At 46.2% G+C, this 14,194-nt stretch overlaps 1 protein-coding gene across 1 annotated transcript in view; it reads right to left on the bottom strand.

Moving 5' to 3' along the window:
- Nucleotides 1-14,194, bottom strand: part of LOC117590725 — a 72,174-nt gene that overhangs the window by 25,942 nt on the left and 32,038 nt on the right. Inside the window, exon 3 of the mRNA XM_034283634.1 lies at nt 5,192-5,259. The gene's annotated coding sequence lies outside the window, so the exon portion shown is untranslated. The remainder of the gene's footprint in view (nt 1-5,191; nt 5,260-14,194) is intronic.

Genomic DNA, 14,194 nt, shown 5'->3' with positions numbered 1-14,194 from the left:
CGGCATTGGCTTCTCCTCTTTGGCCGTAATGCAAATTGATTTCCACTTCCGAATCCACAGCCCCCTTTGTATGTGACACATTTACCATTCAGGCTAACGATCGCAGAGAGGAGAGACCCACAATGGGCACATTGCATAAGCGGATCGCAGTGGCATGACGACGACGACGAGTGACTTGCCACAAAAGTTGCCAAAAAAATCGAAAGATTTTTTTGGGTCGCAATTTTCGCTTTCGTTTTCGCCATAGAAACAATCGTTCGAGTCATCGACCCAACAACAACGACTAAAGACAGGAAAATGCCACCAGAGACATTCACTTTTGTTTAGTGGCAAAATCAAAGATACATTTCGGGCACATGCCACACGATCTCTGAGTTGCAAAAAGAACTGAAGGCAAAAAGGCAAAAAGGGAATGGCAAACGATTGGGCAACAATTTTCAGTTGGGACTTGTTTTATCCTATCGTATTGCTGATCCTTTTTGGTTCCAGAACTATGAGTATTCACTGGCACTCCAAAGACCCAAAGGATATCAAATCGCTGGATTCAGCCTTAAAGCATAGAACATTTTTCTGGAAATCATTGCGGCTACACTTGCTGAGGTTTAGTCAATGATTTCGATGCTATTATCTGCTTTGCTCTTCCATTCATTAATTTCGCTGCGAGAACAAAAAAATACAATTCTGGGCCCTGCGCCCAGAAAATTCTTTTTTTTTTTTCATTCGCATTCGCATTTCATTCTTCAAGAGTCTGTCCGTCCGGCGGAAGTGGCTCGTTGGCGAGTGAGAGAGCACGAGCACGAGCACGGGCACGGGCTTTTGTGAACGCGTTGGGCGGCCTTTTGGCTGGCCTTTTCAATAGTATTTTTCACACTTGTGAAAATTAAAACTTAACTGAACATTTTTCCTGTTGTTTGTCGCTGCCACTGCCCCAACATTCGTTTTATTGTTTTAATTACACGCGTTTTTCCGCGCATTGTTTCAATGACCGTCACGCGCCACGCCACAAGCCTCTTATACAGCGCTGCCGCTGCCGCTGCCGCTGCCGCTGCCTCACAGCCTCTGCCTTAAAGCCGAGCAAACAGTTGCCGCTGCTGCTGCTGCTGCTGTTTGTTTGCGAAATGAAGTGGTCATATCTGTGCCCCTGCAGACCCTTGTGGCCATCCCCCAGAGCCAGAGTCAGAGTCAGATCCAGAGCAAAAGCAACGGCCAAGCATTAACGATAATTTCACAATGACATAAACGAGGCACAGAGTCCTCCAGCGGCATAGAGATGGCACACATGCCGTGATACACGGGCGATTCTGGCTCAAACCAGAGACAGATTGACAGACCTTTCACCACGGGGGTTTCTGCTATTTCATTTCAATTCAAAGACAGCAATTCTGTTCCATGATCTTCTCACTTCTCTAGCGGCCTCTGAGTACAAACAAAATTCCTTCCTGATCATGAGCTTAGCATGGGACTCACGACTACTCCTCCTGCTGCTGATGGTGTCCTGCCGTCTCTAGGCACCCGACACCCAACGACAGTAGACTCTGGCATTGTAATCAATGAAGTGGCGGGCCGCATAGCCGTCCACGGGGGCAATCCGCGCGATAAATGAAATAAATGAATGGCCGTTTCCACCGCTCTCCCTCTCCCTCTCCCTCTCCCTCTCCCTCACTATCTCGTATTTCCTTCGCTCTCTGTCGTGTTTGCATTTTAATGCCTTAATGAAAAATGCATTTTTAATTATTTTTTGTTCATTTACAGGCAATTTTCCTTCTTTTTTTGTTGTTGTTGTTGTTTTTTTTTGTTGCTGTCGTTCGTTGGCTTATGCGGCGTATGCGTAATTTATCGTGTGCTTCATTATTTCCCCCTCATTCTCGATCACCACTCAACCCACACACACAAGAAAAAAGCCCCCAAACAACTCTCGCACCTGTGCGTTCGCTTTGTCTCTCTCGCTTTGCCTCTATGGCTGCACTTTGTGGCACTTGCAACCCCCGCTAGTGGCGAGCGAGTCTCGAGTTTCACTTGCAAAGCAACAAAGAAGTTCCAAGGGTTCCCCCACCAGCCGAAGATCCACTGCTCTTATGCTCTTATGCTCTTCCAATATTAAACAACTTTCCTCACTGCTGCATTTTCCTTGCAAACTCGTGCATGCCCCGCCAAAAGGGAAGGGCATAAACAACGGTACCTTTCGACGAGGACAAATATCGTATTTCATCATTTGTTTGAGCCAAGCCATTGATTCGCTCAGAGAGAGAGAGAGAGAGAGGGGAAAGCCCATGGGTTGGGGCAGAAGCGCAGAGGCGGGCGGGGCTGCTTGCCATTCATAAGGATAGCATGTCATTCATTAGCCGCCACCACCCCTGCCACACACAGAGACACACACACAGGTTGCACCTTCGTCTGGGTGACAACGAATACGGCGGAAGCAAAAATGTGATGGAGCTGTCATCGGGTTTCAAACCAATTTGTTTAACTCACTTAACCAGATGGAGAAGAGAGAGAGGCAGCGCAGTAGCTGGGCAAGGAGAGCCAAGAGGCATGGTGAAAAAAAAAACCTTTGCAACTTGCAATCGAATGACTGATTCGATATACACATGGGGATGTCTGCATGTCGCGGCGTGGGAACACATTTGCAGTGAATATTCTTGCCTCTTGCTGTGTATCTTTGTGCACGAACTGAATTGCAAAGGAAAATTGCATTAAATGAGAGCCTTAGATAGATGGCCGGAAATCCTTGCCCGATCTTGTAATTATGTTATGATCATGAAGCTTTATGGCCATCCTCAATCCTTGCCTCTGCTTGTGCCTGGTCCACAGACTTGTCCTCAATCGAAGCAAACCCGTTTCTGCACCCTTGAATGTACCCATAAATCTCATGTAATCCACATGCAAAGTTCCATCCTTTTATTCGCCACTCCCCCTCGTTTCCATTTCGACAACAGTTTTTACCTCAACAAATTTCGTGACGGAAACTCCCGCGTCTCTGGGTCGCCTCTTTTGTTGCAACAATTGCAGCATGATTGCCGCTTTGAAAATTTACATCTAATGCCGCAGATTGTCGTCGTGTCAATAAAACGTATCAAAATAAAAAAAATATGGCGTGGAGTGGAGTGGCAGGCGTGGTGTTACCTCCATTCATGTTGCAACATCGCTGTGGCAAAGTCAAGTCTGTCTTTCTCTGCTTCGTTTGTTGCTGTCTCACTGCTTCCACGAATCTAGAGGCCAAAGAAAATGTAAATGTAAATGAAAATGAAAGTTTCAATTACAAATTGGTCGAATGACAGAGAGACGAGTCTGGGGAGTTGGGTCGGGGGAGACGCCTCTGCGGAGTCGACGACGCGTGCAAAATTGTATCATTTTTGGAGGGGAACAAAGTGAAAAGAAAGAGACATTTAATTACTGGTTTTTCCGCTTCAATAAACGCCGCGACGAGACGAGACGAGAAGCAAAGCGACGCGACGCGACATGATTTTGAAGGTGAATGACGCCGCCGTCGCTGCCGTAGCAACTTTCAGTTGAAGTCGAGAGTTGAAGCTCCAGAAATTGAAGTAATTAAGAGGTGACGTGCCACAGCAGCAGCCCTGGCCGTGGCGTACTTCCATTCCACTTCAATGTCAAGTTCAGAAGGAGTCTCTTTGGACTCTGTTTTGGGATTCATTCCCAATAATAATTGTATAATGCCAGGCTACAGATACAAATACGAGTAGTACTTTCGATTCAAGCAGCAGCCAATTAGCTGCCAAACAAAGGCCAGCCACTCGTTTTGCTCAACCCATTGTGGGAATCGATCGCTAGAAACACATAGCCCCATAGCCTCAGGCTCTCAAGGCCACTCTCCGTCGTCGTCGTCGTCGTCGTCGTCTAAACTGTTGGCCAAATTAGAAGTACGAAAAACATTAAAGATACGCTAAAATAAACCCAAAGCGTAAGCTACTTAGGCACTCGGACAGACGGACATTTTGTTGTTGACATTTTGCCAGCGGCAGAGGCCACAGCGAGCATTGAGGCCTGACGGCAAGGCATGCGATCGACTGTAACCCTTTTGTTTTTGTTTTGCTTCTTTGGGGCATATCCTCGATTCCATCTATCGACAAACCGCTTGCTAATGACAACTGCAAATGTCCCTCCATTCTCTCTCTCTCTCTCTCTATACTGTGGCGGCTGCTCCTCCAATATTTGCCTCTGAATGAGACACTAAAGTGAATTATTAGTTGTGCAAATAATTGCACAGCTAGCTTCCATCACAAAAGAGACGGGGAGAGGCAGCTCAAGGGGCGACGTCAAGCAGCTTGTGGCAATATTTGGTCAATGTTATGGCTCTGGACCAAGGAGCCAGCGGGAGAGCAGAAGCTCAGGCCAAGACCCAACAGTGGGGGGGGGGGTCCACCAGTAAATGGGAGGCAAAAGCGAATTCCAGTAGAAGAAGTAACTTGAATAATCTGCCAATTATTTATTGTGAAATTCTACAAAAAATGCCCCCCAGCAGCCTTGGTCATCTATTGAGGTAGGGCTCAGTATTCAGAATATATCCTGCTGTAAGCCACAAACGGATCTTCTGCCTGAGCCCTTCTGTTTATCGCAGAGAGGGTGGACTCTCCGCTTTCCTCGGAGAAGGGGCATTGTCATTCACTTGTTAAATGCTGAAAATGAAATAATTCCCCTTCCGCTGCTTTCACAAATGAGGCCTCCACAACGAAGACGATGACGATGACGATGACGCTGAGCCTCACATTCCATTGCAATTGCTGGTCATCTGCCGTGTGGCATGCGCCAACGTGCCCAGCAATCGCCTCAATGCCCCACACACCCCCCTTGGATTCACATTGATGTTTCTGCTGTTCTGTTCTGCCGATGACGTTGCAGTCAGTCATCAGCAAGAGATACTTTTATTCTCGTTGGTGGGGCATGGGGCATCTATTTGCATTTTACTGCCCCTCCTCCGCTTGAGCCTCAGCCTCAGCCTCCAGCACTCAGCTGGCGGTCTGCTTCATAGACATTCATTTTGGTTTAAAAAGGTAAGGGCTTTGGGCATCATCCCGGCGCATCACTACCCATTCTATAGGGTATCCTCTCTATGAGCATACACACAGCTCCCGCTGAGCGGGAAAGCAATTTAGTTCTGTTTGCGAGATGTGGGAAGCACCATAGTCTCCTTTCTTTTGTCTTTCGCTCGGCATTAAATGCATTTCACACTCACCATTTAAATTGTGGACATTGGCAGAGCTGCGGCGGCCTGCTGCAACGTTCCAGCTTCTGTCTTAAGTCCTGCAAAAGATACGGATACGGGATACAGTTGGTTAGTTTAAGGTTCAAATATACAGCTAGAGACAGGACTAAAGGAAAAGTGGGAGGAAAACTGGTGGTTTCTCAATTGAAATGCATCTACAGATATGACTGCCTGTGGACTTCATTTGAGTGCAATTCGTGGCGCAACACCTGAAGACCTTGACTGTCTTTATCTCAGTCTCAGTAAGTAACTCTACATTAATTAATATTTACTTTTGGCTGTAAGAATCGATTCTTATCTATTAATTAATCAATAGCTGTACCCATTCATTGAAGTACATTGTGGGCATATCTACCCAAGTGTCTGTCCAAGTATGCACATCCGACTGAGTATCTCCTGTCTGTCTATCAGTTGTTGTCTGTCTATCTTCCAGCTGAATCTATCTTTGCCGATCATCAGGCTGCCCTGCCACTTGAAATAATTCTCACATAAAACGTAAACATTTCCCCATCCTTTCGATGGCCTTCCTCCTCCTACTCTTGCGTCTCTGCCACTGCTGCCATCTTTTACTCCTCTCAACGTATTCCCAACACGTTGTGCCCACTGCCACGCCTTCCTCTGCCTGACACACAGGTGTCGAAGGCGTTTCGTCTCTCTCTCTCTCTCTCTCTCTCTCTCTCTCTCTCTCTCTTTTTATCTTTATTTCTCTTTGAAAGACAAAAAAAAAAAAAAACGCATTATTTAAAATATTTTTATAGGGATTTTTGTCGGTTTTATTTTTTGTTCAGTGAGTGGTTCATGACCCAGAAATGGAGAACGATCTCCTCCCCCGCTGCATGAACACTGCCACACTCCCACTCCTCGAACAACGTGGAAGTATCTTTTGGGTCTCGGGTTCCCAATCTTTCACGCGGAGTCGAGTGTATCTCTTGTCGACTGTTTTCGGTGTCGTGGAAACGTGAAATGTACGTGCGGTCATCTGTCATGATTCTCTCGCTCTCTTCGTGGCCTACAAACCGCAGCAGGGAGAGTGGCAGAACGGGTGGAGACTGGCACAGTGGCGGACTGGCGCACGGGCTGAGTGGCGCACGGGCTGAGTGGCAGAGAAGTGGCAGAAGGGCCAAGAGGATGGTCCATTCATTCATTGTCTATGTGCGTGCGCTTTGCCTTAAATGTCAATTATTTCACGCTTATTAGATTTTTGATGGCCTTCATCATGCGACAACGACACAGACACAGACACAGACTCAGCAGACGATGGCACTCCGATGATGATGATGATGATGATGATGATGATGATGATGGGCCAGCAATGGCCATGTCGAGAAAGCAGAGAGACAGCACGAAAAAAAAAAAAGGAGAGTCGCAATGAAGATGTGTACACAGCAACAGCTGTACAGACGGGAAGTAATGCTTTTTCTTGTGTGTGTGTGTTGTGTGGTTGTTGTGCTTTACGGCCTTTTAATGCGATCTTTACGCGAGTGTGTGACAAAGATCTGTCATCTGGCGACGACATGGCCAAAGGCAGACACAAACCGTCCGATGCGCACCGTCTAGACGGCCAGAGACAATGCCTGAATAGATATCGGAGCATGGTTAGGGGATCAAGTGGGTCAGTCGGTGACACTTGCGCTCTCTCTCTCTCTCTCCCTCTCCCACTCCACTCACTCTTATTTTTCTCTGCCGTGAGAGATCATTGAGATCAAGATCATTCCGTAAGACACTTCTCTGCTTTGGATTAGGGAGTGGCGTCGCTTCAAGTGTTCAATTTGGTTCAAGATCCCAATCAAAATATGATCGAATTCCCCGCTTTTGGATCATCATTCTTTGGTTCTCTTGAAAAAGACGAAAGTGGAGTGGCGATCAAATACTCAAATCAGGTCAAGATCATTTGCTGGAAAAATGTTGGACACTGAAATGCGTGGGAATCGCTCTTTGTCGCTGACTTTTGCTGCTTTCTCACACATTGAATGTTTGAAAGAATAAGAATTCCCACAAGAGAAAGAGAGATTCTAAAAGCGAATATCAAATGTTTGTCAGCACTTTCTCTCTTGGTTCTGGTGGGGAAATGCATCCCAGTGGAGGGGGCAATCTTCTCGCAGCCAAAGGTGCAGCATCCAGAAAGAAGCTCCTTCTATCTTCTCTCTCTTCGTAATGAGTCCAAGCCCTGCAGCTCACTCTTTGGATGGAAAATATTTCATATTATTTTCCACTCATTTGTCTCTCCCATTCAATGTTTCCGCTTTCGAACTTTAACCAATTTCCAAACATTTTCCGCACAAATAAAATGAAGAGATTTTCAACAATAAACTAAATTGAGAAGAGCGGTGGAAAAGGGGTGGGGGGGGGGGGGGGAGACACGTTATAACGTTGTTCCTCGCCAACGTAACGACATTTTGTACGACCCCATTTTCCCCGAAAGTCGTAATAATTTCATGAAAAACGCAGCGAAGCCAACTGCGAGAGCTGCACTTTTTTTTTTTTGTTTTTTTTTTTGAGCTGAGATGATGGAAAGAAGGAGAAAAGCGGTGGAGAGGAAAAGCGATGGTTGGTGGCTGGCTAGCACTGGTAATGTGCCAGTAAAAGGTATTTTAACGCTGGAATTCCTCCTGTCCCTGTCCCTGTCCTCTATCCTTTCCACAGCTACTCCTCCTCTGCCACTCCTCTACTGCTGCTGCTGCTGCTGCTGCTGCTGCTGCTGCTGCTGCTGCTGCTGCTGCTGCTGCTGGAAAATGAGTCGAAGTAGGGGCAAGGAGTTTTCCTCTTTGTCATGAAAAATAACTTCGCTTCGTTGAAATGACAGTCACGATTCTGTTGATTTTTTTTTGCTCGCTCGTTCGCTCTTTTTTTCGGGGAAACTTTTGCCTTGTCTGCGCTTTTTTTTCGTTTCTTTATGATTTCCATTCTTCATGCTAGATTTCCTTCGTGTTGTGTTGGACAGTGTAACAGACTTCTTCGCGGAAGAGCACGAAGGATGAGGACATGGCGGACGGATGCTGACTAAATGAAAGATGATGAATTTATTAAATTCCCCTGTCCGCCCCATGGGACGGCTGCCACGGGATGGATGACGAGCGCCAGCAGAGCATGGCAGTGTCTAAGCAACTTGCGGCATGGGTGGAAAATTGCTGTAACAAGGCGATGTGGGATGTCATTTGGCTGCCAAAAAAAACAACAGAGGAAACACGAAATATATTGAGGCAGGATCGGATGACAACTCTACCTTCAGAGGTCTCAAATGGGAATGGAACACATGTTGGAAATCCATTACGATATGATTCCATTCTTCGCGTTCTGTTTCATTTAGGAATAAGCAAGGGAGCATCAACCACTGCCATTATCATTATTTTGCCTCTTGATTTCTAACTTAATAGATATTTTCCTGCTTCATTATCCCCATTCCCCTTCCCATTCACATTCTCCTAAGTGCGACTATACTCTCTCGCAAGAATTACGACTTCAGGATTGACAAACTTTGCTCCAAAAAGTATTCTGAAAAGCCCCACGCTCAATTCCAGGATTCCTGGAAGAAGGCGAACCAGAGGGAAACTTTCGCTGTCGTCTCGTTTGTGTGTTCTTTCCAAATTCTTTTGCAACAACTTTTCAGAGAGGCACAAAATTACAGGCGCCTCCATCCTCCAGCCACCATCCCTTTATGTTGTTTTTTTTTCTTGGTGGCTGCAACGTCTTGGTAAACTTCGGATGCTAATAAAGAATGTAAATGGAGCAAATTGCTTGGCCGAAAGGTGAAATTTCATAAATTTCATGAAAGGGAAACACACGCCGAAAGGCCCAAGGAAACAGTGGAAAAGTGAAAGCCCAGCAGCACCCAGGAGCAGCATCCAACAGAGGCATCTTTTGCTTAACTTTGGTCAAACAATCGTAAAAATTGCGCTGTGTCATTAATCTGAAGACCTACTAGGGGTGTGTCCCATTCCGCTCTCTCTCTCTCTCTCTCTCTCTCTCCTTGGGTGTAATCTGTGGGTGCCGCAGGGTCGACAGGAGTTTCCATAGCCCCACACAAATCCCAATTGTTGGATGTTATAAAAGCGTTTAGCCTTAATTGTTTGACGCTCTCCTTTTGGCCTCTGCTTTGAATACTTGAATACCCTTTTCCACGTGACAGACCATCGTCCATCACAACTGATTTATTCCATCTATTCCATTTACTTTCTTTCATTCCAAATGTATATCTGCTATCAATAGTGCCAAAAGATTTCGCTAAGCACTTTCCTCTCGTAGGGTATTGCCCGCTTCGTCTTGAGAATTCTCTGCGCTTCTTTCGTGAGCAAAATTGTTAGCTGGGCAGCGTTAAAGGTTATTGCTTTTGTTCAAACGATTTGTTTCTTGGTGGGATTTTCTTTTGTTTCGATGGTTAAAACCATTTGCCGCTCTGTCATCGTAAAAAATGCGAAAAAATCAAAGCCCAAACTGAGCGACCGATGGCTGCTTTTGGTGGGGAAAACGCTTTTTTAATGACCGAAATATTAAAATAAAAGGTGAGACCCATTGGACCACCTTTTCCTCTCAGTTATTCCCAGCCATTCGGGTGGGAACCTTTTCTTTATGGAAGCCCGGAGTGTCTTATGACACTTTTCTTGGTGGCCCTAATGAAAAATTAAATTAATGAACGCACATTTGTGTGTCGTCGGGGTCTCATTTTGGGGGGGTAAAGGCGCTGGCAGGCCTGTCTTTTGGGGGCGCCCCAAATTAATTTGGCAATTGCAATAAAACTTTTTGCAGCAGCAGATTTGGGGCCATTATTTTTGCCTCTCTCAAGGATTGTGCCTAAGGACCATGTTCTGGTAATAACCAAAGCCATTAAATAAATTAGTCAAATTCCTTTCGATATTTCGGGGCACTCTGCGCACCCATCCCAGCTCGAGCTTCCTCAAAGGGTCCTTAAAGAGCGCCAGGCGAGAACAGATTGAATGCCACATAAATTTCCAGATGATTTTGAGAGGCGGCGGCACTCGTGGAACGTGCAATAATTGCACTTTGACACGCGGCGGCCAGTCGGTCGGTGGCAGAATTTTAGGGTTGGAAAATGGGAGACAATGCAGTGATGTTCCCCCCCCCCCCCCCCCCCCCCCCCCNTCCCCCCCCCCCCCCCCCATCAGCTCCTTGTCGACTGCAGTCTGCCATCAGCCTGTGTGCTGTGCTTCCCTCCGAAGGACACTCTAATAAATCCTTGTCACAATATCCTTTTGTTTTGGGCAATCTTTTTTCACTTGAGCGAGAGGAACAGCAGCAGGCTGCCGGGGGGGACCATCATCCTTTTGCTGAATTTACAGCGTGGCAATAATTCAAAACACATTCGCCCGCTGAATGACAAGACAGAGCGAGAGCGAGACGGAAAGAGGGACAGACAGTGACAGCGATACAAGAAGGGAGCGAACAGCAACAGCAGACATCCGCTGGCTCTTCAATGATTAAGGTCCTGTCGGCACGCACAATGCCAGATGCCATACGATACGTTGGAATACAGATATCATTGCTTGTGTCGGGTCGGGTCGGGTCGGTTCACTCGTAATTACTCGTATAAGGGAACGCTTATGAGGATCATTTTTCTCCCATGCGAGTTTGATTCAATCAGAGGTTTCCCGATGGCCAGTGAACGCTTCCAGAGATAGCAGAAAGATGCGACCGATCACAACGCCACATCAAAGAGAAGTACTCGAGAAGCTCTTTGAATGGAATAAACGAGTGTCGAGGATGCAAAGAAAACGAAACCATTCAAGGAATGCAATTGCATGAATAGAAAACAGAAATGGGAATGGGAATGGGAATGGGAATACCGTATCGTTTGCCCAAGAGAAGAAGCAAAGACAAAACGCATGCCACGTTAAGGGGCAAGTGGCAGGAAGATAGAAGAAAGGTTTAACAATATAAAATGCCACATTTCAGAGTTGACTTCCAGGCACCGACCCGGCCATCTCTCTCACTCTCGCACTCACTTTCTCACACTCTCTTTTGCTCTAGAGAAGCGCATACTTTGGGGATACTTGAACTTTTTGTGTGTGTTTGTGCTGCCTGCCTGCCTGCCTCTCACCCATCCGCTTGTATCTTGTATCTTGTATCTTTAAGTGCACAAATATATATGTATATGTATTTGTATGTATCTACGCCTGTGTGTACTTATGCTTTGCTCGCCTTTTTAGCTGCTTTTGTGCTTAATTCCATTTTCATTTTCATTTTCATTTGCAGACAACATTCAGAGAGATCTCTGGGAGAATACAGAAACAGGAGCGAACTTCCTTTGGGGGAGGGGCGGAGAACGTTTTGTTTGAGTTTCCCCTAAAGGAAAACCCCCTGCTCCAGTGCCACACACATTCCTGCCTCACACCCATGCAGCAGCAGCATCCTCCTCCTGCAAAAAGGCAACTTCTATGTTTGTCTTCAAGGCAAACAGCAGCAGGCAGAGGCGGAGTTGGCATGTGGCAAGTGGCAAGCTCCCATCAGAGCCACTGAGAAATGGGTCAACACACAATTTAATTGCCAAAAAGAATATGAATTCAATTCGAACGAGAAAAGAAAAGAAAAGAAAAAACGAACAATTCAAAGTGGATTGCAATTGCATAGATCTCAAAAGGAGACCAAAGGATCTCTCATCAATCTGCTGCTGATTATTCTGAGCTTACAAATTAGGCTGTTGGCCTTCTCGTACTTTAAGTCATTTAAAAATTAAAAACTAGCAACCCAAAACCGCACGTAACATGATGATTGATTGTACGCGTACTCGCACACGCTAGAAATTACATTTTTTAACATAATTTGTGCCCATTGTTGTGCTTGTTTGCCCATCCGCAAAATTATGTCCAAAATGGTGCCCGGCGACCTGTGGACCCCCCACCTGATGATCGCATCGCTAGAGGCAGTGCCAGGTGCCAGGTGCCGGTGGTCGGTGGTCGGTGGTCGGGGTTCGGTGGCAAGTTGCCAGTCTCTGCCTGAATCCGGAAGTGGGCGAGTCCCTCGTTCGTCCCTCGATTATTTGATGATTTTATTTGCATGGTTTGTTAGAGATCTTTACGCTTGAGTGCCTCGCAGCACAGAGAGAACTTCTCGGAGAACAGAACCGAGATTGTTGTTCATATAAATAATTTATTAATAAAAACAACTAAATACCCACACACACACACACACAGACACAGGCTCTTTGGCGGAGTTTATTTGGCGGAGATTATTTCGTGTTTGTATTTTTCGTTGCTTTTTATTTGTGCCCAAGAGGCAATTTAATAATGAGTATATGAAAGAAGGAGGAGGAGCAAAGGGGCAGACGGAAGGCGGATTCATAAATAGTTGATGAATAGTCGAATGAATCGAATGATCGATCGCTGAAACGTTGAGTGCGGAGTGCGGAGAGAGATCTGAGCTGAGGCCTGACATCATGCAAGAGCCACGATCTATGGGGATGTACAACATTCGCAACTGGAATCCAACACTTTAATTGTGTGTGGGAAATTGTGAAGTAGTTTAAGAACTAAAAGGAGGAGTACAACACAAGCTTCTACAAAAATAAGTAAAAGAAAGACTTAGCTGGATAGACCACAGAAGAGTCTCCCTGGGGGCAAGTACATAGAAAAAGACATGATTCCATGTCAGATTAATGGAGGACTTAACCCCAAAAACATCTCATGAACTTTCATTGGGAACTCTGTGATCTCTTGGACACCTTTTGTGCAGCTTCTTATCTGTCCGCAGTCTTGGCCAGGCACAGGTATACGCAAACAATCGAAGGCCAGTGTTTTGACATTGATAATACCCTATAATCGCAGTCATGGAGCCAACACAAAGGCCGACCGCGCAGTTCAAAGAGCTCTCTGGGTGCCTTTGGTTTACCCAAAGTCAGGGGCAGCTACAACAAATCTCCGTACAGATCTCAGATCTCCGAAATCTAAGAAAATTAAATGAGAAATGAGACAGGGAGAGAGAGAGAGAGAAAAACCCACTGCTGCCGCAAGGCATCAACCTCACAAATCGCCACCGAACACACACACAAAAATCTCTGACGGCTACGAGGTTTTTGTTTTGTTTCGTTGTATTTGGAAGTTTTTTGAACTCTGGAGGCGGAAGTGCCCTGCCACTTATGACTCACAATTTGATGGATATACAGATACGCAGATACAATTACGGCATACACAAGTACAGATACACATGCACAGCTTCAGGTACAAAGATTCAGATTGAAATGAAGCATAGAGAGACAGAGGGAGTCCATTTAGAGATACTTCTGCTGCTACCATCTGGCAGATACTTTTTGCAGCCACTGTGTGGGCGGGCGTCCGTCCCATAGCACGCGTTGGTATTCCATAATTCCATATTCCAATATTGGGAATCGGAATCTCACATTTAATTGAATGTCTCTCCCTCTTTTTTGGATATTTCTCTTGTCGTAAATTCATTTTCAAGAGGCGCCCACACGCCCTTCAAAGGGGCAGCATGGGGCGCAGTGGGGTGTCGGAGATGGCAGAGGCTGTGTCTGGCTGGAGGGGAGGAGTCGCGCCAGGCATTGACTGACAATCGCATTTAAATGTCTGACAAACGAAAAACTATTTATAATTTCACACCTCGCTCATGATTCATGACATGAACCAGGACCGGTATGGGGGTAAAAGTAGGCCCAGTGCCTGTTGACTGATTCTCTGACTCAGTTTTGATCAGTTCTCATTTGATTTCTCGAACGAAGATGGAATCTGTCAATTTTTGTATCAATTTTTTGGAAGAAATTTTCTGCATTTTCTGAATTTTCTGAAATATCCCCCCCCCCCCCCCCCCCCCCCCCCCCCCCACAAAAACACAAAAAAAAAAAACTGAACGGCAGGGGGGCGGGGGGGGGGGGGGGGAGGGGTGGGGGGGGGGGGGGGCGCGCCTGCGGGCGGGGTTGTTGTTAGTTTTGATGTGTGATGGGCTGCGGGGGTGGAGGTCGCACCGCCGACAGACTAGTTTTGCTATTTGAATTCTGCCTGAGAGCGC

The sequence above is a fragment of the Drosophila guanche genome, unplaced genomic scaffold (assembly GCF_900245975.1).
Source record: "Drosophila guanche unplaced genomic scaffold, DGUA_6, whole genome shotgun sequence".
NCBI lineage: Eukaryota > Metazoa > Arthropoda > Insecta > Diptera > Drosophilidae > Drosophila > Drosophila guanche.
Note: the sequence above shows the minus strand (reverse complement) of the source record. Positions and strands in the feature narration are given on the sequence as shown.